Here is a 25,705-nt window from a genome sequence, read left to right as displayed (position 1 = left end):
ACCACAGGTCCATGTTTTATGACATCGTGGGGTCAGTTAGTGTACTGGATACCTTACTAATGCTCTCTGGTTATTTTCTCTCTTTAGACCAAATGTATAAACTGCCCTTTGTTTCCACACATTCATTCCACTGTTTGGAACTTCTGGTAACACTAATGTTCATTCCCTTTAATTGATACATCAGTCACACAAACCATTTTCTACCACATATACTTCAAGTATCCTGTAGATCAAACATATACTAAGTAACAGGATAAATGTGACTGGTGTTTGGAAATATAAAATTTACTCTCCCTTAACCACCCACTTTCCGATTTCCTCTCAAGGCAGACTTTGAAGGGGTATTTTTAGATAATTATTTCTTCTTTATTCCTCTCAGAAGAATTTAACTTGTTTTCTTATTGAAAGGGGAGAATAGTTTTTGCAGACTTTTTTCATAGGAAAACAAAACAGAAGATCAAACAGAAAAAAATGGGGAAAAAAGCATTTTTCCAACAACACAAACTTGGAAAATAGCTGTTTTAGCAACATGTTACTAGCAAAACAAATAATGATAGAAAGTTAGAAAATTATTTTTCAATAGAGATAATAAGCATAACAGTATTTTCACACATTACACCAATGAATATATACTAAAACGCTCTGAATTTTCACTCTCTGATTAACCATGTGATTACCTTGGCCAAAGCAAACAGCCTTCACAAATAATAATAATTGCTCTTCTTACCATTCAGGACAACTGTCTGAATGAGATGAGAGAATGATGCATATAATTTTAAAACTTTCATGTGTTATTTAAACATACAGTGTTTTTCATACTGTTGTTTTCCTAACCTTATCAGCTTAGATAGGATTAATATTAGCTTTCATTCATTCATGAGTTACTTGATGAACATTGACTGATTGCCTCATGTGAAAAGTTTGAATGAACATTTCCACTGATAGAGTGTTTCCAAAATAGAGGTAAAAAACGGAACTAACTTTTTATGTTCATTTTTCTGTGTTCTGAGAGGAGAAAGGGGAGAAGGAAAGAGACAGATAATACATTATTAGACTGTTCAAATGGGAAATTCAAGTATTAGAGGATTTTCAATGAATTCTTTTTGAAAATGGAATGTAACAAAAACAAATAGAAAAAGAACAAATGATAATAAGGAGTGGAGGCCCTCTGTGGGAGTGGAATAGATAAGACTGGAACAGATAAGATTTAAAGGGCCTGGCACTTCCGGTGCAATTTAGTAACTGTCAACAGTATGTGTATGATACTGTCCTTTTACCTCCTTTGCCCCTAATCTAGCTATCTGATATTTATTAATTCCCACAAACATAAGTTATACCAAGAGGCAATATGTGCAGTGGTTATGAGCACAAACTATAATGAAAGATTTTCTAGGCTTAAATCTTGGCTCCATTACTTATAGCTTTGTGACCTTAAAAAGGTTCCTTGAAGTCCACCAGTAGAATGGATAAAGAAGTGGTACATAAACACAATGGAATATTATTCAGCCATAAAAAGAAAACAAATCCTACCATTTTCAACAACATGGATGGAGCTAGAGGGTATTATGCTCAGTGAAATCAGCCAGGCAGAGAAAGACAAGTACCGAATGATTTCCCTCGTTTGTGGAATATAACAGCAAAGCAAAACTGAAGGAAAAAAACAGCAGCAGACTCACAGACTCCACAAAGGGACTAGCGGTCATCAAAGGCAGAGGACTGGGGAGGGTGGGTCAGGAGGGAGGGAGGGAGGAGGGGATTAAGGGGCACTGTAATTAGCAATCACAATATAGGGAGGTCACGGGGAAGGCAGTGCAGCATGGAGAAGACAAGTAGTTACTCCATAGCATCTTACTACGCTGATGGACAGTAATGCAATGGTGGGGGTGGGGGACGGTGAGATAATATGGGTGAATGTTGAAACCACAATGTTTTTCATGTGAAACCTTCATAAGATTGTATATCAATGATACTTTAATTTTAAAAAAAGGTTACTTAAATTCTCTATGCTTCCACCTCTTCACTGCAAAATTGGGGTGATAACAGTACCTGTCTTGAAGGATGGAATAAATTCACATGTGGGAAATACTTCAGATTGCATCTGGTACATCATAAGCACTATATTGCTGTTAAATATAACTATCTCCATATGTTTCTTTAGTCTCTAAGTGAAAACACCACACATTAATTGACAATAAGATAGACTGTGATCTGGACCATCCCCCCAAATTTAAGACATTAATAATAATAATAATAATAATAATAATAATAATAATAATAACTATCATGGATAGAGAGAGATTAGCTTTGTCTGGCACTTCTAAATTTGCTCCATTCAATTATCAGCTCAATGCTAGTTACTATAATTATCTCCATTTTGCATATAAGAAAACTGAGGCATCTTGAGATAAGCTAATTTACCCAAGATCATAGAGCTAGAAAATGTCTGAGCCGTAGTTTTGATTCAGACACTTTGTCTCCAGACCTGCACTGTCAACTTGTAGAGCCTCTAAGAGCACCATATAGATATAAATATTTATGTCTGTAGCAATTTAAAGCTACTTAAATGTTAACAAGAATATCCAGTTTCTCTATTATTCTGGAGAAACAAAATTTTATTAAACATACTTTGAATGCACTCTTAAATATTCTAATAAACTGTAAGCCCTGAGCTGCCTTAATAACCCTGCACAGTAAATTGTGTTAAAAGATTTTCCACAAGGTGGCAAACTTCACCGAGAGGTGCTCATCCTTGTCAGGTGCAAAGACATATTATTAGGTACTTTACAGTGAAGCCAGGGGAAAACAAAAAGATGAGCAGACTTCTGTATTTTATATAAACAAAAATACTTAACCTTCACTTAATCATGCTCATTCTTGGAAGAAAAAATGCAATTATATTATTCAGTTCATACATTCAAAGTCACATCTTTTGTTTCTCCTTATTAAAAGCGTCATATCCTGTTTCATATACTCAATATTCTGCTCTCAAGATCAAAGCTCTTGGTCTGGCTTTGTAATGCTTTCTCATGAAATATGTTGATTATAGGAAGATTATATATCCCCTGGGAAAAACACTCTTTCAGGGTACCTATACCATGTGGGTGCTTTAGATGGAAACAAGCATTTGCATTTGCACTGTTCTGTGGCCCATCAACACTGGCAGGGCATTACCAGGAGACTAAACACCGGGGCAAAAGCCTTGATAAGTTAGACTAAATCTGAACCCATGAAAATGGTCCTTTATGGGAAGATTCCGAGGGCTAATCCCATGCAGAAAACAAAACACTGACCTGTTTTACACTTGTAAGTACAACTATATTAAAAAGTGGAATGAAAACACTATGAGACACTTGACAAAACACACCTTCGTATTATCAAAACGCAACCAATTTTTCACACCGCGGTCCTCATGGAGTTCTAAGGCCTTGCCTGCACTTGAAAAAGTTGGATATGATTAAGGCAGATTTTCATGTTTAAGTAAGAACTTCCAGTGAGTGATAGGATCTGCTCAGAGAGTTGTCAGTTCTCTTTAAAGTGCATAGTACAATTCCCAGACAGCTAGAGGACAGTCCCTCTACAGCGGGGTGAGGTCAATGAAAAGTCATGAGTGGCTCAAACTTTCTCACCCCTGAATCTGAGAGACAAAATCTGCAGAATTCCCAGCTCCGGCCAGCTTTGGAGTGGAAAATGGGTTGGCGAGATTAAACCTAAATCTCTTGTGTGTGGAGGCAAGGAATTAAATTCAGGACTCCTGTGCTGGCTGAGTGAGGAAGAAATGCTCAAACCAAACCCCACAGACCATAATCTCAGCATTGACATCTAAACCTTAAACCCCCCCTTTTTTTTAACCCGTCAGGAGGAAAAAGAAGTTTTAAGATGCAAAGCTTTTTTGTACATAAAAACTGTTGTTTTTAACTTTCTATCTGTTTACTTATATATACAAGAGGATTTGCACGGGTTTCTTACCCACAAAAAGTGCATTTGGTTCCTTTCCCCTTGGAGCGCACACTTAACACAGAGCTGAGAACAACGACAGCCCCGATGACTGCCACCTCCTGCTGAGCGCTTACGCTGAGCCAGGCACTCTGCAAAACACTTGTCCACACAGGACCTCACATGATTGACACAAAGGCTCTCGAAAGAAACATCTGTTACTATTCTTGTACTTCTGGTTTTCTAACCTGGGATTAGAGAAGGGAAATAACTTGCCTCCACATCACAAGGTTAGAAGGGGCAGAAAGAAGACTGGAACCTGGGAGGCTGACCCAGGCACCCCTTACCTCTGGGGGTCATCCCATCCATCCCCCTACCGCTGGCCAAACTTCTCCAGCTCACCCTTTACCTGGATGATTTCTGCACAGAACAGCAGCATCTACAACCACACTGAACACCGCAGGTGTTGAGTCCCCAAAACCGTGTAATCAGAAACGGCCCCCGTGGTGCGAGGTTCTGGGTGGCCCAGACAGCAACCTCAGCAAGGTCCCAAAGAACAGAGCACAGAGAAAGGGCAACCTGACCAAAACCCACTCCCTGCTGCCTCAGTTTCTCCAACTGTGAAATGGACCTAATGTCTTGTCTGTCACAGAACATGACAGATCCTGGAGGTGGCGAAACAGACTCGCACTGCAGAACCAATGCCATCAGAATGCACAGTAATAATACAGCTGAAATAGTATGAAGGCTGGATCTGCTTTATGGTATCTACCAAAAGAGAAAAAAAAAGTGTGGGGTTCAGAGAGGGGTAACGGACAAAAAAAGATCAGCAGAAAGCCAGTAATGGGTACACAGGGTTGATTATGCTATTCTCCCAACTCCTGGCGAGTGCTTTTAAATTTCCATGATAAAAAGTTAATAATAATAATAACAATAAGCAAAGTGAACCCTCACTGCCAGCTCCCAGATCCACCCGAGCCACCTTCAAGACTTTCTGCATCTTCACTCAATTCAGCCTCACAAAGAACCCCCGAGGGAAGTTCTGATACAGGGGAGGAAGCTGAAGCCCACAGGGTTCTGCCTTGGACCCTGTCCTCTGTTTACAATGCCAACATTAATTGCCCAGGGTTTGGGGGAAGGCAGTAAGGGCTTGGGGATGTGAGCCCATGGGAGCCTTCGCTAATGCGCTGATAATCACCACCACCCTCAGCATCACCCCCCCACCAGAGCCACTAATATGACCACCAGCATGGCCACCATCAGCATGGCCACCTTCACCACGGCCACTAACATTTTCCTGAGCACCTGCTATATGCTAGGCACATATTAAGCACTGAACATCCATGAGCACGTCTGAAGTGGGCTTCCTGTCATTCTCATTCCCCCGGTTGAGGAAACTTCGGCACAGAGTGGGGAAGCCCTGTCTGTTCCGAGGGTCACACCATTGCGCTTGATGCCAGAGCAGTCTGCTGTGTGCCCTCTGCTGCCCTGTGGTTCAGAATGCCAACACTGTTCCCATGTGCCTTTTGGGAAGGCAGTGGGGACCTTTCGGAGTGGAGAAGTCAGCATGGGTCCCTCAGAGAACAGTCATTGCAATGAAAACAACAGCAACGTCAGTTGCTTGCAAGTTCCCAAAAGCCTACTGCAAGCCTGGCATGGGAGAGACAGCACCGTCTCATTCCAGACCCTACAAGGGAGCCATCATGAGCCCATTTCACAGACAAGGAACCGAGACCCAGAAAAGGGATCGCTTATCAGGGTCACACTGCAATTAGGTGGAAAAGCCAGCATTACCTCCCATGTCTGCCAATTAGGGGTTCACAGCCCTGGAACAGGGGTTCCTGACCCCCTGAACTGTTAAACAGATAACACCAACTTCAGCAAGGCTGCCGGTGCACATTATGGGTGTTATTTATGCCTCACAACAGCCTTCCAAAAGTAGGTAGTGAGATGAACCCATTTAGTTGAGAGGAAAACTGAGGCCCAGAGCTCGCAAGCCCCTGGCCTGCAGCCACTCAGCCAGCAGTGGCAGAGGCAGGATTTGAACCACCGAACAGTTGGCTTCCAGAGCCCATGCTCTTGACCTCCACTCCAAAGGGCAAGCACATGATCCAGGCCACAGGCAGGAAGGAGGAGGGCAAGGAAATCACAAGAGGGTAAAGACAGTGGGACTGACAGGTTGGCTGTACAGAACAGGAGGGGAGCAGCTTCCTTCAAGGCACAGCTGCAAAGGTACCAAGAAAGACCAAATGACACAATGCAGGCTCTTGATCCAGCAATGCCACTTCCAGGAGTTTATCTCACAGACATACCCACCTCCCGATAAGATTGGATGTGTACCTTCCAGCTCTGCATGCAAGGAAACGCCTCCACACCCACGTTAAGTAAGAGAGGGTTCGCCCACCCTGCAGAATATCATGCAGCCAAGATGAAGACAGGGTGTGCGATAGGGTCTCCCAGGGAGATGACCTGACGAAAGCGAGGTGCAGCACGATGGGCAGAGCGAGCTGGCCCGTGCGAACTGTTTCTGAAGACATACACGGTATATAAATGTGTGTGCACAGAACATCAGCACTGAGGTGCTGCCCCTCGGGAGGCAAACTGGGGGTGGGGGGCAGGGAGGCCAAGGGGGTGGAAGGAGAGACTTACTATGCTTGGGTTTTTAATTTGTCCCACATGAATGTGTGGCTTGGAAAACAAGAATGAGACAGAAAGAAAGAAGCTGCTTCCTCCTTGGAGCCCTCCAGACCACCCAGACAGAATTAATCAAATGCCCCAGCAGCTAATCCAGCCCTGCGGACAACTTATCTCTAACCTCCTCCTGGACTGGGTCCCAGTATCCTAACTGAGCCCCAGGGCCCTGGCACACAGTAGGCCCTCAGGAAGTTTAGGTGGGAACGACAGAAAGAAAAAATTCCCTGCCACTGTGAATACAGAAACTTGTACACAAAACTAATTGCCACCAAACTAGGAATATCTTAGAAAACTCCATTGGGGGATCTTGCATGTCATGAAAGCTTCAGTCTGAGGGGACAAAACTCTAATGGTGGCAGGGACTTCTACGGAAGGAATGAGGAGGGAATCCTTGGGGACAATTCAAGCAAACATTTCCCATGTGTCTCTGGTGTGACAGATCCTACTCTGGGGAGCCGCCTCAGACAGGCCCTCCAACCTTAAAGAGGGGAGAAAAACTCAGATATGAACAGGAGAGTCAGTGGGGTCGGGAGGGATCACTCTGATGAGGGGGGTGGCTTACATCCGTGGACCAGTAGCTCAGGGAACTGCTGTTTCCACCAAGAGGGAGGGTGCCTGGGGCGGAAGGCCCAAAAGGGCAGGGCAAGACCACCGCAGCCCCCACCCTCTCCCCTGCTGTGGGACAGGGAGAAAGGCAGCCCTTCCAAGCCCTGGCCAGCTAGAAAGGAATGCCACGTTTTCCTGTTTCCAATTAACTTCCCCCACCAGCAGCCTTCTGCATTCTTGAGACCAGGAGTCAGAATGCACAGGGGAAAGCTGGGACCGCTGGCGGGAACTCCCTGGTGGCTGGGCTGGGGGCTAGGGGGCGGCCCTTAGGACCCTGGGAGGGAGACCCCCTCACCCCAGCCCCAGGACACCCTGGCCCTTCCACAGCCTCAGGGCAGGTGGTGTGAGAAGACCCCACATCCCCAGGGAAGGTTGGGAAGGCCCAGGAGGCCTCTGGGAAGGAAGTCAGCAGTGGGGGGCGGGGAGGGTACAGGCCTGTCCCTGTGGGCCTTACTCATGCTTCCCCGCTCAAAAAAACCAATTCCTACTTTCAGGAAACACTCACCCTCGAGATCTGTGTGTTTCCTAATGCCCATCTTCTCCTGCCCCCCCACCCCACCCCACTCCACCCCCAGGAATTGTTATTACTTAAGCCTGTCTTCTCAGGAGGGTGCACGTCAAGAAGAGGGCAGCAGGGGAGGGGCGGCACAGGGGCTCCCTCAAAACACTGCCTTTCCAGCTCTGCTGACAAATACTGAGTCCCTGTCCTACCAGGCCCGGCCTCTGCTATCTGGGTTGGAGTCCCCTCTCAGCCCTGGACTCAGTTTCCTCATCTGTACAATGGGAAGATCATCTGTGTCACCTCCCTCACTGGGCCATCCCCAGCCACCCCCGCAAATGTTTATTTACCACCAGAAGTGCTGAAGGGGTAGGGGCCCGTTCAGAAAGCTGGAAGGCAGCCTATCACCAAAGTGGATTTATTCACAGTCTCCCCTTTGCCCCCCACTCCCACCCCAAAGCACAGGGAATTCCTCCAGGGTGCCTGCCGTGGCTACTACCCCTTAAATGCCCAGCACTCAACACTGCTCCCCTTCCCTACAGGCAGGCCATATCCCCTCTGCTGAATGAGAAATAAAAGTTAACATGCTTGCATAATACTTCCCCCACCTCAAGGTCCATTAAAGGAACTCTAATTATGCCCAACTGCAGAGGAACCTGAGGACTAGTGAGGTCAATGGCCTGCCTAAGGTCACAGAGTGGGACAGGGGGTCTGACACTCGGGCCAAGGGCAGAAAGCTCCTTGCCAGCCGCATCAGGTCACCGTGGAGCCTGACAGGGCAGAGTGACCGCAAAGGTCCCCAATAGTTCAGCTGCCCTCCCAGCAGCAGCAAGCTGGGACAGCTTCCAGCTCAAGTGGAAAAGGAGGAGGGTGACAGTGGGGCCGCTCCCAGGTGCCCCCAGTGTCCTGCTCGGCCAAGCCTGGGGCCCTCCTTCCCCTGACTCCCCACCTCCAGCTCCCAGGTTCTGTAGGCAAACACTCTGCTCCCACCCCAGGGGCAACGATCCTGCCCTCAGCCAAGCTTCCAGGTCCTCCTTACCCCTCCCCAAACCAGCACTCAGGGGAAAAAAAAAACAAAACCCAACACCTTTTCCAGGTATTATCCCTATTTGAGACCCATGTCAACAAAATCAAAAGGGACAAAATGCCACAGAGGGGGTACAGGAGAACCTGACAGTTTGAGCTGAGCTGGAGAAACTTGAGAAGGTATAAATGGGGGCTGTGTGACCCCAGGCAAGTCATATAGCCTCTCTGAGCCTCCATTAGCCTGTCTGAAAAATGGGAATAACTGTTTCCAACTTGGGCTGGTTCCACTCGTAATGCAGGTAGCATCAGCCAATCCATAAAGCTCCCTGGGTAGACAGATGTTGTTATTTCCGGCTTGTAGAAGTTGGGGAGCCAAGGAGGAGGTGGGGTAGGTAAACACGCTCCTCAAGTCCCACTGCACAAGGGCACACGGGAAGGGATGGTTTCTCAGCTGTCCACTGTCCCCGATTACCACCACCGGGTACGTCGGAGGTGACTGCACCCTCAATCCCCAGCCCATGTGAGAGAAGATACTGAAAGACCCAGACAGGGCTTATCATAAATCTCAGGCCTTGGAGTCTTAGGTGGTCCCACAAACTGTTCCCCAACAAGTACCCTCGGAAAGGAGGTGTGAGCTCAAGGCCAACACATCCCCCAGTGCAGAAACAGCACCTCCGCAGACTGCTACTGCTCTGCTGGAGGGCTGTGCGAAAAAAGTGGCTGATTGTCAGGACAGAAGGCTGGGCACAGACAGCAGCCCACGGGCTGGGAACACCAGAGGGCTGGGACCTGTCACCCCCGCCACCCCGACAGCCGACACGGTGGCCTCTGACCCCACCTCCGAGGAAGTTCAGCTGCTCAGAACCGCAAAGCAAAACAAAGGGGCGCGGAGGGGAAGGGGCCGCCGTGCCTTCCAATCACGGCTGGCTGCGGACCCAGAGCCGGCCCTCCCGCGGCTGCTCGCCCCGTTCTCCGCTGGCCGCGGACCAAGGCCTGGGCAGCCCCCGCTCCCTTGTCTCCCCGCGGCCGCCCGTGACAGGAGCCGGGGAAGCAGCCGAAGGGCAGCCAGGGATGGGAAAACCAGACGGCTCCATCCCGCCTCCCTCCTCCTCCATCCCTCCCTCCGGGAGCCCGCGGCCTGGCCGCCCTCCGCAGGGCCCTGGGGAGGCCGCGGGCCCGGCTCGTCCGGGCTCAGCCCAGGGAAAGGGTTGCCTTTGTCTAAAGGTCACCACCCGAGCGCGGTGCCCGGGCGGGGCCTGGTACCTCCCATTCCCAGGCCGAGGGGGCGGAGATGGGGGGCCGCCCCAAGTCTCGGGAGGTGACAGGGGTAAGGCTCACCTCCCTCCTTTTACCCCCACTCTCCCCCCGCGTAACGCCCCCCTCCGGGACTGGCCAGCAGTGGGGGAAGGGGCTCAACTCCTTTCAGTGCTGGGGAGTGGGGGACCAAGTCAGCTCCTTTCATTGTTTAGGGGCGGTGGGGAGGGGGAGACCCAGTGGCCTCCTTCCGCATCCATCCCTGCCCAGCCTGCCTGACGCCCCGTTTCTCCCCGGCACCCCCTGGAAGGATTTGGGGAGGGGGGCGCAGGGGACGGGCGAGAAGGGGAGATGAAGGCACGCCGCCTCCACCGGGAAATCACATCCTGGGCCCCACTGCCCTCTTCTCCACCGAATGGCGGGGAGCACGGCCAGGGGAGGGGTCCCCGATCGGGGTAAGGGGGGGTCTCTCGCCCCTCCCCCAGTGGAACGTTAGGTCTCGTTTGTCCGCCGCTCCATTGTATCCCCGGCAGCCGGCGGGAGGGCCTGGGAGGCCCCGGGCGCCGGTTTTGGGCAGGGGAGTAGGGGTGGGGTGTCCGCGGAGGATCGGGCGGCGGTGGTGGTGGGAGAGACGCGGGAGGTGGGGGGCTGCCGGGGGTGGTGGGGGCCGAGCGAAAAAGGAGGCAGCGTTCGCTGCGCCCCGATTGGGGGTCTGAGTGTGTGAGTGTTGTGGGGGGTTCGGCCCCGGCTCCGGCCCCCCCCTCACACTCGCTTTTGCGCCCTGTCACAGCCCCGACTCGCAGGTAGAGAGTTAAGAGATTTAAAGAGAAATTGCTACATTGTGAGAAACTCACCCTGATGTTCGAGCAGCCGTCGGCGCGGCATCTCGGAGACGGCCCCGCACGGGCTGCAGAGGGGGGACCCAGAAGGGGCCGACCGGCCGGGCCGCTCAGCGCACTGCCTGGTCGCATGGGAGCCGCCCGGCAGCCTCCGCCAGGCCCCGGACCCGCGCCCGCTCCGGGGAGGACCCCTCGGGTTTGGGAAGAAAACAAAATGTTTTTTTAATTAAATGCAAAAGAAAAAAAAAAACCTTGCAGGGTTTGTGTTCCGGGCCCCCCTTCCGCCACCGCCGCCTCCTCTTCCTCCCTACGCCCACGCGGGGTGGGGGGGGCAACCGGCTTGGGGGAGGCCCCGCCCCGCGCGCCGCTCCAGCCCGTGTCCCGGGGCTTTGGGGGAGCCCCTTCCAGGCTCCGAGGCAGTCCGCTGGCTGCGTGGAGCGGTGCTGTGGCTTGCGAAGGGGCCCAAAGGGCTTCGCGTTCTCGGACCCGGGCGCCAGGCCCTGTAGGGGAGGGGGCGCCATGCGCCCTGGGCGGGGCCCTGACGCAGGAGATGGTCGCCGGGTGGCAGGACGTCCCCGGGGCGAGCGCCGAAGGTTCGAAAAGGTAGACGGAGGCGAGGATGGAAAAGAGGGGAGGCTTCGCAGGCGGGACCGCGAAGGAGCCGGAGTACGAGCCAAGAAGGTGAAAGGCGGTGGGGGCCTTGGGGCCACCGGCCCGGACACCCAGCGTGGTTTGATCACACACCCCAGCCTGTCTTTGCCAAGCGGTGACGACCCCAGAGAGGGCGCCGGGGACGGGGCCGTTCTGCCTCCCGACGCCTCTCGGGCCGCGCTGTTGGGATTCCCAGAAGCCTTGATCCCAGCATGAGAAGCACTGTCCCAACGTATGGAGAAGATCGGGTGGTCTGCCTGCAGGCTAGGCAGTGGTGGGAGGCACAGAAGACGAAGGGGCAGCTTCACCCAGCGATGTCCCAGGGAGAACGTGGTGAGCATGTGACTCCCAAGACAGGTCAGCCACAGCAGGGATTCCCAAACCTGGCTGCACACCGTGATCACTTTTAAACAAAACAGCACTGGGGTCACATGCCTGCTCACTTACTTCATAAGTGTTCGGGCATGAGACCTGGCTGGCGGGCCCCAGGACAGCACACTGGCCAGCACACGATTCCATCTGGGGTTGGTTGTGTGAGATCTGGTTACAAGAGAAGTTTTGCCAGGTGGTGAGTTTGACACCCTTAACAGATTCTCCTTCTTTGCAATCACATATAATGAGCCCCTGTGACAGCTCTAATTGTTACCTGGAATAGTATTGCTATTAACATTAGTAAGGTGACATATATGGAGGACAGTTAGGGAAATTTAATTTGGGCTGTTTGATCAAATATTTGATAAAAATCACAGATGAGGATAGAAATTTAATGCACAGAAATCTGTTACATTCCTATATACTAACACTGAAGTAGCAGAAAGAAAAATTGGGAAAACAGTTGCATTCACAATTGCATCAAAAAGAATAAATACCTAGCAAGGAAGTGAAAGACCTAAACCCTGAAAACTATAAGACACTCTTAAGAGAAATTAAAGAGGACACTAATAAATGGAAATTCATCCCATGCTCTTGGCTAGGAAGAATTAATATTGCCAAAATGGCCATTCTGCCTAAAGCAATCTACAGATTTAATGCAATCCCTGTCAAAATACTATCAGTATTGTTAAACTAACTGGAACAAATAGTTCTAAAATTCATATGGAACCACAAAAGACCCGGAACAGCCAAAGCAAACCTGAGAAGGAATAAAGCAAGGGGTATCTCGCTTCCCAAGTTCAAGCTCTACTACAAAGCTGCAGTAATCAAGACAATTTGGTACTGGCACTAGAACAGATCCATAGAGCAGTGGAGCAGAATAGGGAGTCCAGATATTAACCCAAGCATATATGGTCAAATAAAGGAACCACGGACATACAGTGGGGAAATGACAGCCTCTTCAACAGCTGGTGTTGGCAAAAGTGGAGAGCTATATGTAAGAGAATGAAAATGGATTACTGTCTAACTCCATACACAAAAGTAAACTCAAAAAGACCTGAATGTAAGTCATGAAACAATAAAACTCTAAGAAGAAAATATAGGCAAAACTATCTTGAATATAAACATGTGCAACTTCTTCATGAACATATCTCCTTGGGGAAGGGAAAGAAAAGCCAAAATGGACAAGTGGGACTCTATCAATAAAAAGCTTCTGTACAGCAAAGGACACCACAATTAGAAAAAAAGGCATCCTACAGTGTGGGAGAATATATTCATAAATGACATATCCAATAAGGGGTTAACATCCAAAATATACAAAGAGCTCATGTACCTCAACAAACAAAAAGCAAATTATCCAATTAAAAAAATGGGCAGAGGAGCTGAACACAGTGCAAAGAATAAATTCAGATGGCTAACAGGCACATGAAAAGATGCTCCACATTGCTATCATCACAGAAATGCAAGTTAAAACCACAGTGAAATATCACCTCACACCAGATGGGATGGCCAACATCTGAAAGACCAACGATAACAAATGTTGGTGAAGATGTGGAGTCAGGGGAATCCTCCTACACTGCTGGTGGGAATGTAAACTAGTTCAGCCATTTTGGAAAGCAGTTTGGAGGTTCCTCAAAAACTCAAAGTAGAAATATCATTTGACCCAGGAATTCCACTGTTAGGAATTAACCCTAAGAATTTACAAGCCCAGTTTCAAACAGACATATGCACCCTTATGTTTATCGCAGCACTAGTTACAATAGCCAAGAAATGGAAGGACGCTAAGTGTCCATCAGTAGCTGAATGGATAAAGAAGATGTGGAACATATACACAATGGAATATTATTCAGCCATAAGTATAAAACAAATCTTACCATTTGCAGCAATGTGGATGGAGCTAGAGGGTTTTATGCTCAGCGAAGTAAGCCAGGTGGAGAAAGACAAGTATCAAATGATTACACTCATCTGTGGAATATAAGAACAAAGGAAAAACTGAAGGAACAAAACAGGAGCAGACTCACAGAATCCAAGAATGGACTAACAATTATCAAAGGGAAAGGGACTGGTGAGGATGGGTGGTAAGCGGAAAAAGGAGAAAAAGGGGCATTATGATAAGCACACATAAAGTAGGGGGGGGTCATGGGGTAAGCAGTATAGCACAGAGAAACCAAGTAGTAGTGACCCTAGCATCTTACTACGCTGGTGGACAGTGACTGCAATGGGGTATGTGGTGGGGACTTGATAATGGGGGGAGTCTAGTAACATAATGTTCAAGTAATTGTACATTCATGATACAAAAAAAGAACTATCCTCTGACACCCTATCCTCATTTTTTTTAAAGTATAACCATATTATATTCATAAGGTATTGGTCTGTACCCCACTAGAGGTATGCTGTGGACTACCAGAGCCACACGCTATATGTGGCTAGTCTGAATTGAGATGTCCTGTGAATGTAAATATACACCAGATTGTAAAGAATCCAAAATAAGTAAATTATCTCATTAAAATATTTGTGTTGATTAAATGTTGAAATAACATTGCAGGTTGAATTGTTTATTAAAGTTGATTTCACCTTTTTCTGTAACCTTTGTTTTAAAAAATAATTACTAGGAAACGTAAAATTGTGTCTGACACTCGGGGCTTGTATTTCTTTTGGACGGTGATGTTCTGGAATATAAGGTAAGGCAGGAACGTTTGTTTCTGAGTTACAGACACTGCTGTACCTCAGCAGAGAACAGAAACTCAGTAAGCAGTATTTGCTGAATTAAGGAATCCGAAAGTAGAATACCAATCCTTCTTGTTGTCAATCCCAGGGATCAATTTTTAAAACATACCAAAACTTTGAAGCATCATTTCCATAAAAGTCACCCATTTTAAGTGTATAATCCAACAATTTTCAGTGAATTCACCACATTGTCCAACCAGGAACGTCCCTTTTAGAATATATGCATCTCCCCAATCGGATCCCCTCATGTTCCTTTACAGCCCATCCCCATCCCATCCCATCCCAAGGCAACCGTAGATTTCCTCTGTTGGATTTGTAAGGAATAAATACCTGTGTCCTTCCAGGAAAGAAACTCCTTGACCAGACCGGGCCATTGCTCCTCCCGGTTTCTGTCTGTCCCTCAACGCTGCTCAGCCACGCCAGACCCACACATGGCTCAGGGTTTGCTCAAGGGAGGCGGGTGAGCTCGCGCCCGGCACCCTTAGGGGTTCGCCAGCCCCGCGCCTTCCCAAGGCCCCGAAGGGCAGGCCTGGGGGCTCGTGGTCCGCTGCCGCCTCCTGAAGAGCACGTGGGGCCGCCTCGCTGAGCCCCACAGCCCTGCGGGAGGGGCGCCTGCTCCCCAAGCCCTCCTCGCGGGGACGGGGACTGCGGCTCCCAGCGGCCCGCACGGGCGCGAGCTCCGCATCAGCGCGTCCCGGGGCGTCCCCCGGCGGCTCCTAACCCTGCTCTGCCTTCCCCCGGCCAACCGCCTCCCTTCCCGTCCGCCGCCGGGCGCCTAACCGCGCTCAGCCCCGCCCCGCCCGGGCCCCGCCCCCGCCCCTCGGCGTTGGACGAAAAGCCGCCCGAGGCCGCCCCGCCGGGCCGCACGCGCGGGGAGCCCGGGCGTCGCAAGGTGCGCGCGAGGATGCTCCGGGCCGGGCAAGGCGGCCGCGGCCGGTGCCGCGCACGCGTGCCCGCGTCGCGGGTGAGCTCACAAGATGCCCCGGGGGCAGGCCCGGCTGCGCGAGCGTGCCCGGCCAGCGTGCAGCGCTGTGGAGACCGGGGGACGCTTGGAGACCCGCGAGGCCCGGCGCGCGACCCCCGGAAGCGGGTAAAACCCGGTTGCTGCCGCCACGGCCGCCTCTCTTCCTCCCGATCCATAACCTTCCCGCTACTTCCTCATTTTCAGCCTCTTATCCCTGTAGAATTTTAATTTGTTGTTAACATTGGTTTTTGAGGGGGCCTATCTCTGTGTTGAAGGGCGCAGGGGGCGCCGAGGGCGCCCCTCACCCCGCGTCACGCACGCACTGTCTGCCCTCCCAACGGCTCCCGGCCTCGCTGCAGCCCCGCAGCCCCTTCTCCCTTGGAGAAGACTCAGCGGCCTCTGGCCACTGCACCCCCTTTCTCACCTACGCCGCCCCCCAGGCGCCAACTGCCCCCTCGCAGCTCTCCAGCTGGTACCTCGGGCGCTGCCGGACCTTGGCACTTTCTGCATCTTGGCCTTGGATTCGCCGCCTCGCACTTTCAGGTTTGTTCTGCAAAAAATTCTCTTTCCTCCTGAAGCGTTCTCCTCACCTTGGGGATCCAGGTTTGTTTCTTTTCAGGATCTTCCAGCAAAAACAAAAATCTCTATCCCTTGAGTACACCCTTTCCCCTCTTTTTAGGAAGTTAGACAAAAAATATCTTTCTTCACAGATTTCTTTTTTCTATCCAGGATCGCTTTCCAGCAAAAATCCTTCCTTTCCATCAAGGATTTTTTATTATCTCTTTCAAACTCATTAACAAACCATTCATTTCCAGTTTGTCTCTCGTCTAATATTTGTTTTCCCAACCCTCTTCCCCAACTCTGCAACAAAAGCCTCTCTTGATCACCAGTTCTACCCCAGTTAGGCTTGTTCCAGCGAAATCCCCAGGTCCCTCCCCAGAAAGGGGGTATAGGAAAGGAGGAAAAAACAACTTTTTCTTAATAATAAAACCCTTTCTCCCACCTAGTCTCTCCCATTTGCTATTGCTTCCTTGCTTCTAAAAGCTGCCATCTCCTCCAATTTCTCAGCAATGTCCTGGCTTCCTTGTGGACCCAAGTTCTGAATTGTCCCCTTCCTTTCCAGCACCTGCTCTTCAGGACAAAAGAAGTTGGACGAATCCTGAATTTACCACCCGGCGTTCCAGGAGGCAGTACCCAATGGTCTGACCGTTGCTGTCCCTGTGGGTCCTGCCCTGGGCCCTCCTGTTTCCTGGAGGATCCCTCACTTGCTCTTCCGGTGAGTTTCTGCCCTTCCTCGGTGGATTCCTTTCTTTCTCAGAAGTGTTTCTAATCCCTCCAAAAATCTCTGTAGCAGCGGTGAGAGCATTACAGAATTGCTGTTTGGGAAATCAGATAAGGAAAGGGGTTATTTGTTGTGCATGTTGACCTCCCTGGAGGAATGCAGACATTTATTAGACTGGCTTATGTTGCCTTGCTTATTGCAAAAATGCCTTTTCCTTCTCTAGCCCAGGCTAGCAACTTAAGATACCGACAGGCCCTGAGTGTGACCATCCAGACCGCGCTCTAAGCGACGCCAGTCAATGCAAATGGCCACATAGAAATGCCAGGACAGTGTTGCGAGAACTTAATTTTTTTAAATTATTGTTGATATACAATCTTATGTTGGTTTCAAATGTACATCACAGTGATTCAGCAGTCCCTGTCACCACCTAATATTGTGACTGCAAATTGCTGTACCCCTTTATCCCCCTATCGCCGCCCCCCCACCACCACACTGGCCTTATCCCCTCCGCCTTGGTAACCGCAAGTCACCTCTCAGTGTCCATGAGTCAACTGCTGTTTTCTTTCTTCTGTTTCGCATTGCAGAACTTAATTTTTTTTTTTTTTTTTTTGGTGAAGAGACCAGAATGCTGTCTCTGTGAAACGCTTGGATCTTTAAAAATGCTATCAATGAATTTAATAAATATTTAAAGACAGTGTAGGCCCCTTCCAAAACATGTCTGCTGGCTGCCAGTTTAGAATTTTTGGTTTAGAGTTTCTTTCTGTGTTAGACACACTTACACAGATATATATCCTCCTGGGCACATGCGTATGTGCAGGACTTGTTCTCTTTAGGGCTAAAGTTCTCAAACTTCTTGATTTTATAACTTGTCTACACTTAGAAATTATGGAAGACCCCAAAGAGGTGTTCTGCATGTGAATTTTATCTGCTGATATTTGCTGCATTACAAGTTTAAACTAATAAACTTTAACAATATTTATTAATTCTTTTTTTGGTATCATAATCTACAATTACATGGGGAACATTATGTTTACAAGACTCCCCCCTTCACCAAGTCCCCCCACAAACCGCATTACAGTCACTGTCCATCAGCGTAGTAAGATGCTGTAGAGTCACTACTTGTCTTCTCTGTGTTGCACAGCCCTCCCCCCAAATTATACATGCTGATCTTAGTGGCCTCTTTCTTCCCCCACTTGCCTCGTCCCCTTATCCCTCCCTTCCCACCCATCCTCCGCAGTCCCTTTCCCTTTCGTAACTGTTAGTCCATTCTTGGGTTCTGTGATTCTGCAGCTGTCTTGTTCCTTCAGTTTTTGCTTTGTTCTTACACTCCACATATGAGTGAAATCATTTGGTACTTGTCTTTCTCCGCCTGGCTTATTTCACTGAGCGTAATACCCTCTAGCTCCATCCATGTTGTTGCAAGTGGTAGGGTTTGTTTTCTTCTTATGGCTGAATAATATACCATTGTATATGTGTATCACATCTTATTCATCCATTCATCTACAGATGGACACTTAGGTTGCTTCCATTTCTTCCCTATTGTAAATCGTGCTGCAATAAACATAGGGGTGCATATGTCTTTTTCAAACTGGCTCCTCCATTCTTAGGGCAAATTCCTAGGAGGGGACAGGACTATGTTTTTTAACAATGTTAGGAGTGGGGAAATCAGGAAAAACTTTTCATAGGTTAAAAGCTGCAGGTCTATTTGCAACAACATGGATGGATCTAGAGGGTATTATGCTCAGTGAAATAAGCCAAGCAGAGAAAGACAAGTACTGAATGATTTCACTCATCTCTGGAGTGTAAGAACAAATAAAAAACCTGAAGGAGCAGGACAGCATCAGACTCACAGAACCCAAGAGTGAACTAACAGTTAACAAAGGGAAAGGGACTGGGGAGGATGGGTGGGAAGGGGAAAAGGGAGAAAAAGGGGCATTATAATTAGCAGACATAATGTAGGGGGGGTCATGGGGAAGGCAGTATAGCACAGAGAAAGCAAGTAGTAGTGACTCTAGCATCTTACTATGCTAGTGGACAGTGACTGTAATGCGGTATGTGGCGGGGACTTTATAGTGGGGGGTGTCTAGTAACATAATGTTCAGTAATTGTACATTCATGATACCAAAAAAAATGTATCCTCTGACAGTCTGTCCTCTTTGCTTATTTTTTTAAAAGTATAACAATATTATATTCATAAAGTATTGGTCTGTCCCCCACTAGAGGTATGCTGTGGAGTACCAGAGCCACTCGCTGTATGTGGCTATGATGTGGCTAGTCCGAATTGAGATGTCCTGTGAATGTAAATATACACCAGATTTTAAAGAATAAAAAATAAGTAAATTATCTCATTAAAATTTTTATACTCATTAAATGTTAAAATAACATTACAGGTTGAATTGTTATTAAAGTTGTTTTCACCTTTTTTTGTAACCTTTGTTTAAAAAAATGATTACTAGGAAATGTAAAATTGTGTCTGACACTTGGGGCTTGTATTTCTTTTGGACACTGATGTTCTGGAATATAAGCCTAGGCAGGAACGTTTGTTTCTGAGGTACAGACACTGCTGTACCTCAGAAGAGAACAGAAACTCAGTAAGGAACCCAAAAGTAGAATGCCAGTCCTTTTTGTTGTTTACCCCAGGGGTTCATGAAGAAATAAGAAAACTTTGAAGCATAATTTCCATAAAAGTCACCCATTATAAGTGTATAATCCAACAATTTTTAGTGATTCACCAGATTGTCCAACCGTCAACGTCCCTTTTAGAGTATATGCATCTCCCCAATCGGATCCCCTCATGTCCTTTACAGCCCGTCCCCATCCCATCCCATCCCAAGGCAACCACTGTACGTCGTCTCCGTATACGATTTCCTGTGTTGGATTTCTAAGGAATGAATCCCTGTGTCCTTCCAGGGAGCAAACTCCCTGACCAGACCGGGCCATTGCTCCTCCCGTTTCTGTCTGTCCCTCAACGCTGCTCAGCACAGGGCCAGACCCGCACATGGCTCAGGGTTTGCTCAAGGGAAGGCGGGTGAGCTCCCGCCCCCTTAGGGGTTCTCAGCCCCGCGCCTTCCCAAGGCCCCGAAGGGCAGGCCTGGGGGCTCGTGGTCCGCTGCCGCCTCCTGAAGAGCACGTGGGGCCGCCTCGCTGAGCCCCACAGCCCTGCGGGAGGGGCGCCTACTCCCCAAGCCCTCCTCGCGGGGACGGGGACTGCGGCTCCCAGCGGCCCGCACGGGCGCGAGCTCCGCATCAGCGCGTCCCGGGGCGCCCCCGGCGGCTCCTAACCCTGCTCTGCCTTCCCCCGGCCAACCGCCTCCCTTCCCGTCCGCCGCCGGGCGCCTAACCGCGCTCAGCCCCGCCCCGCCGGAGGCCCCGCCGGAGGCCCCGCCCCTCGGCGTTGGACGAAAAGCCGCCGGGGCCGCGCCGCCGGGCCGCAGGCGCGGGGAGCCCGGGCGTCTAAGGGGAGCGCGAGGATGCTTCGGGCCGGGCAAGGCGGCCGCGGCCGGTGCCGCGCACGCGTGCCCGCGTCGCGCGTGAGCTCACAAGATGCCCCGTGGGCAGGCCCGGCTGCGCGAGCGTGCCCGGCCGGCGGGCAGCGCTGTGGAGACCGGGGGACGCTTGGAGACCCGCGAGGCCCGGCGCGCGACCCCCGGAAGCGGGTAAAACCCGGTTGCTGCCGCCACGGCCGCCTCTCTTCCTATCCCCATTCCCGGTCCTTCGTCATTTTCAGCCTCTTACCCCTTTAGAATCTATTCTAATTTGTTGATACATTGCTTTTTGAGGGGGCCTATCTCTGTTTTGAAGGGCGCAGGGGGCGCCGTGGGCGCCCCTCACCCCGCGTCACGCACGCACTGTCTGCCGTCCCAACGGCTCCGGGCCTCGCTGCACCCCGCAGCCCCTTCTCCTTGGAGAAGACTCCGCGGCCGCTGGCCACTGCACCCCTTTTCTTACCTACGCCGCCCCCCAGGCGCCAACCGCCCCCTCGCAGCTCTCCAGCTCGTAGCTGGGGCCCTGCCCGCCTCCGCCCTTTCTGCATCTTGGCCTTGGATTCGCCGCCCCCCACTTCCAGGTTTGTTGTGCTAAAAATTCTGTTTCCTCCTGAAGAGTCCTCCTCACCTTGGGGACCCAGGTTTGTTTGTTTTTAGGATCTTCCAGCAAAAACAGAAATCTCTTCTCTATTTCTTGACTACGCCCCTCCCTCTCCTTTTAGGAATTTAGAGCGAAAAATACCTTTCTTTCTTCACAATTTTTTTTTTTTCTATCCAGGATCGCTTTCCAGCAAAAATCCTTCCTTTCCATCAAGGATTTTTTGGTGTATCTTTCCAACTCATTAACCGTTCATTCCCAGGATCTCTCTCGTCTGGTATTGGTTTTCCCAACCCTCTTCCCCAACTCTCCCAACAAAAGCCTCTCTTGATCACCAGTTCTACCCAGTTAGGCTTGTCCCAGCGAAATCCCCAGGTCCCTCCCAGAAAGGGGGGATAGGAAAGGAGGAAAAAACAACTTTTTCTTAACAACAGAACCCTTTCTCCCACCTAGTCTCTCCCGTTTGCTATTGCTTCCTTGCTTCTAAAAGCTGCCATCTCCTCCAATTTCTCAGCAGTGTCCTGGCTTCCTTGGGGACCCAAGTTCTGAATTGTCCCCTTCCTTTCCAGCACCTGCTCTTCAGGACAGAAGAAGTTGGACGAATCCTGAATTTACCACCCGGCGTTCCAGGAGGCAGTACCCAGTGGTCTGACCGTTGCTGTCCCTGTGGGTCCTGACCTGGGCCCTCCTGTTCCCTGGAGGATCCCTCACTTGCTCTTCCGGTGAGTTTCCGCCCTTCGCACTTGTCTAAAGAAAGTTACCTCTTCAGTGGATTCCTTTCTTTCTGGGAAGTGTTTCTAATCCCTCCACAAGTCTCTGTACCAGTGGTGAGATCATTACGGAATTGCTGTTTGGGAAATCAGACAAGGAAAGGGGTTATTTGTTGTGCATGTTGACCTCCCTGGAGGAATGCAGACATTTATTAGACTGGCTTATGTTGCCTTGCTTATTGCAAAAATGCCTTTTCCTTCTCTAGCAACTTAAGATACCGACAGGCCCTGAGTGTGATCATCCAGACTGCGCCCTAAGCGACGCCAGTCAATGCAAATCGCCGCCGCATAGAAATGCCAGGACAGTGTTGCGAGAACTTAATTTTTTTAAAGTATTGTTGATATACAATCTTATGTTGGTTTCAAATGTACATCACAGTGATTCAGCAGTCCCTGAGACCACCTAACATTGTGACTGGAAATTACTGGGCCCCTTTATCCCCCTATCGCACCCCCGCCACCCCCCCGAACACCACCACCACACTGGCCCCATCCCCTCCTCCTTGGTAACCACTAGTCACCCGTCAGTGTCCATGAGTGTCCTGCTGTTTTGTTCCTTCTGTTTTACTTTGCAGAACCTAATTTTTTTTTGGGGGGGGGGGGGAAGGGACCAGAACACTGTCTCTGTGTGAAACCTTTTGCTCTTTAAAAATGCTGACAATGAATTTAATAAATATTTAAAGACAGTGTAGGCCCCTCACAAAACATGTCTGCTGGCCGCCAGTTTAGAATTTTTGGTTTAGGGTTTCTTGCTGTGTTAGACACACTTACGCAGATACATATCCACCTGGGCACATGCGTATGTGCACGAGTTGTTCTCTTTAGGGCCGAAGCTCTCAAACTTCTTGAGCTTAGGACTTGTCTACACTTAAAAATTATGGAAGACCCCAAAGAGGCATTCAGCCTGTAAACTACATCTGGTGATATTTGCTGCATTACAAGTTTAAACTAATAAACTTTAACAATATTTATTAATTCTTTTTTTTGGTATAATAATCTACAATTACATGAGGAACATTATATTTACTAGACTCCCCTCTTCACCAGGTGCCACCCACGAACCCCATTACAGTCACTGTCCATCAGCGTAGGAAGATGCTGTAGAGTCACTACTTGTCTTCTCTGTGTTGCACAGCTCTGCCCTCACATTATACATGCTAATCTTAGTGGCCCCTTTCTTCCCTCCCCCTTGCCCCCTTATCCCTCCCTTCCCACCCATCCTCCGCAGTCCCTTTCCCTTTGGTAACTGTTAGTCCATTCTTGGGTTCTGTGATTCTGCTGCTGTCTTGTTCCTTCAGTGTTTGCTTTGTTCTTACACTCCACAGATGAGTGAAATCATTTTTTACTTGTCTTTCTCTGCCTGGCTTATTTCACTGAGCGTAATTACCCTCTAGCTCCATCCATGTTGTTGCAAATGGTAGGATTTGTTTTCTTCTTATGGCTGAATAATATTCCATGGTGTATGTGTACCACATCTTCTTTATGCATTCATCTACTGATGGATACTTAGGTTGCTTCCATTTCTTGGCTATTGTAAATAGTGCTGCAATAAACATAGGGGTGCATATGTCTTTTTCAAACTGAGCTCCTGCATTCTTAGGGCAAATTCCTAGGAGTGGACAGGCCTATGTTTTTTAACAATGTTAGGAGTGGGGAAATCAGGAAAAACTTTCATAGGTTAAAAGCTGCAGGTCTATTTGCAACAGCATGGATGGAGCTAGAGGGTATTATGCTCAGTGAAATAAGCCAAGCAGAGAAAGACAAGTACCGAATGATTTCACTCATCTGTGGAGTGTAAGAACAAATAAAAAACCTGAAGGAGCAGGACAGCATCAGACTCCCAGGACCCAAGAGTGGACTAACAGTTAACAAAGGGAAAGGGACTGGGGAGGATGGGTGGGAAGGGGAAAAAGGAGAAAAAGGGGCATTATGATTAGCACACATAATGTAGGGGGCGGTCATGGGGACGGCAGTACAGCACGGAGAAACCAAGTGGTAGTGACTCTAGCATCTTACTACGCTGATGGACAGTGACTGCAATGGGGTATGTGGCGGGGACTTGATAATGGGGGACATCTAGTAACATAATGTTGTTCAAGTAATTGTACATTCATGATACCAAACAAAAAGTATCCTCTGACTGTCCTCTTTCCTTATTTATTTTTAAAGTATAACCATATTATGTTCATAAGATATTGGTCTGTCCCCCACTAGAGGTATGCTGTGGAGTACCAGAGCCACTAGCTATATGTGGCTATGATGTGGCTAGTCCGAACTGAGATGTCCTGTGAATGTAAATATACACCAGATTTTAAAGAATAAAAAATAAGTAAATTATCTCATTAAAATTTTTATATTGATTAAATGTTAAAATAACATTGCAGGTTGAATTGTTATTAAAGTTGTTTTCACCTTTTTTTGTAACCTTTGTTTAAAAAAATGATTACTAGGAAATGTAAAATTGTGTCTGACACTTGGGGCTTGTATTTCTTTTGGGTGGTGATGTTCTGGAATACAAGCTGAGGCAGAAACGTTTGTTTCTGAAGTACAGACACTGCTGTACCTCAGCAGAGAACAGAAACTCAGTAAGCAATATTTGCTGAATTAAGGAACCCAAAAGTAGAATGCCAGTCCTTTTTGTTGTCTACCCCAGGGATCCATTATGAAAAAATAAGAAAACTTTGAAGCATTATTTCCATAAAAGTCACCCATAGTAAGTGTATAATCCAACAATTTTTAGTAAATTCACCAGATTGTCCAACCGTCAACGTCCCTTTTAGAATATTTGCATCACCCCAATCGGATCCCCTCATGTCCTTTACAGCCCATCCCCATCCCATCCCATCCCAAGGCAACCACTGTACGTCGTCTCCGTATACGATTTCCTGTGTTGGATTTCTAAGGAATGAATCCCTGTGTCCTTCCAGGGAGCAAACTCCCTGACCAGACCGGGCCATTGCTCCTCCCGGCTTCTGTCTGTCCCTCAACGCTGCTCAGCACAGGGCCAGACCCGCACATGGCTCAGGGTTTGCTCAAGGGAAGGCGGGTGAGCTCGCGCCCCCTTAGGGGTTCTCAGCCCCGCGCCTTCCCAAGGCCCCGAAGGGCCTGGGGGCTCGTGGTCCGCTGCCGCCTCCTGAAGAGCACGTGGGGCCGCCTCGCTGAGCCCCACAGCCCTGCGGGAGGGGCGCCTACTCCCCAAGCCCTCCTCGCGGGGACTGCGGCTCCCAACGGCCCGCACGGGCGCGAGCTCCGCATCAGCGCGTCCCGGGGCGCCCCCGGCGGCTCCTAACCCTGCTCTGCCTTCCCCCGGCCAACCGCCTCCCTTCCCGTCCGCCGCCGGGCGCCTAACCGCGCTGAGCCCCGCCCCGCCGGAGGCCCCGCCCGGGCCCCGCCCCTCGGCGTTGGACGAAAAGCCGCCGAGGCCGCCCCGCGGAGCCGCACGCGCGGGGAGCCCGTGCGTCTAAGGTGCGCGCGAGGATGCTCCGGGCCGGGCAAGGCGGCCGCGGCCGGTGCCGCGCACGCGTGCCCGCGTCGCGGGTGAGCTCACAAGATGCCCCGGGGGCAGGCCCGGCTGCGCGAGCGTGCCCGGCCGGCGGGCAGCGCTGTGGAAACCGGGGGACGCTTGGAGACCCGCGAGTCCCCGCGCGCGACCCCCGGAAGCGGGTAAAACCCGGTTGCTGCCGCCACGGCCGCCTCTCTTCGTCTCTATCCACCTTCCCACTCCTTAGTCATTTTCAGCCTCTTATCCCTTTAAAATCTAATTTGTACATTTATTTTTGAGGGCGCCCATCAACCTTTGGAAGGGCGCAGGGGGCGCCGTGGGCGCCCCTCGCCCCGCGTCACGCACGCACTGTCTGCCCTCCCAACGGCTCCGGACCTCGCTGCACCCCGCAGCCCCTTCTCCTTGGAGAAGACTCGGCAGCCACTGGCCACTGCACCCCTTTTCTTACCCACGTCGCTCCCCAGGCCCCAACTGCCCCCTCGCAGCTCTCCAGCACGTATCTC

General features: G+C 49.8%; 1 long non-coding RNA gene across 3 annotated transcripts in view; it reads right to left on the bottom strand.

The window, feature by feature from the left end:
- The window catches only part of LOC140847056 (uncharacterized), a 50,681-nt gene extending 35,308 nt beyond the window's left edge, over positions 1-15,373 (bottom strand). For 2 of the 3 annotated variants that reach the window (XR_012126662.1, XR_012126661.1), the window contains exons 1-4: positions 14,932-15,373; positions 13,749-13,839; positions 11,950-12,042; positions 10,867-11,042 (exon numbers count right to left, since the gene is read on the bottom strand). This is a non-coding gene — a long non-coding RNA (uncharacterized lncRNA). Of the gene's footprint in view, positions 1-10,865; positions 11,043-11,949; positions 12,043-13,748; positions 13,840-14,931 lie in introns of those variants that run through there. The other variant, XR_012126660.1, reaches the window with a different exon arrangement.
- Between the last annotated feature and the right edge of the window lie 10,332 nt (positions 15,374-25,705).

Source organism: Manis javanica, chromosome 17 (genome assembly GCF_040802235.1).
Source record: "Manis javanica isolate MJ-LG chromosome 17, MJ_LKY, whole genome shotgun sequence".
NCBI classification, from domain to species: Eukaryota; Metazoa; Chordata; class Mammalia; order Pholidota; family Manidae; genus Manis; species Manis javanica.
Note: the sequence above shows the minus strand (reverse complement) of the source record. Positions and strands in the feature narration are given on the sequence as shown.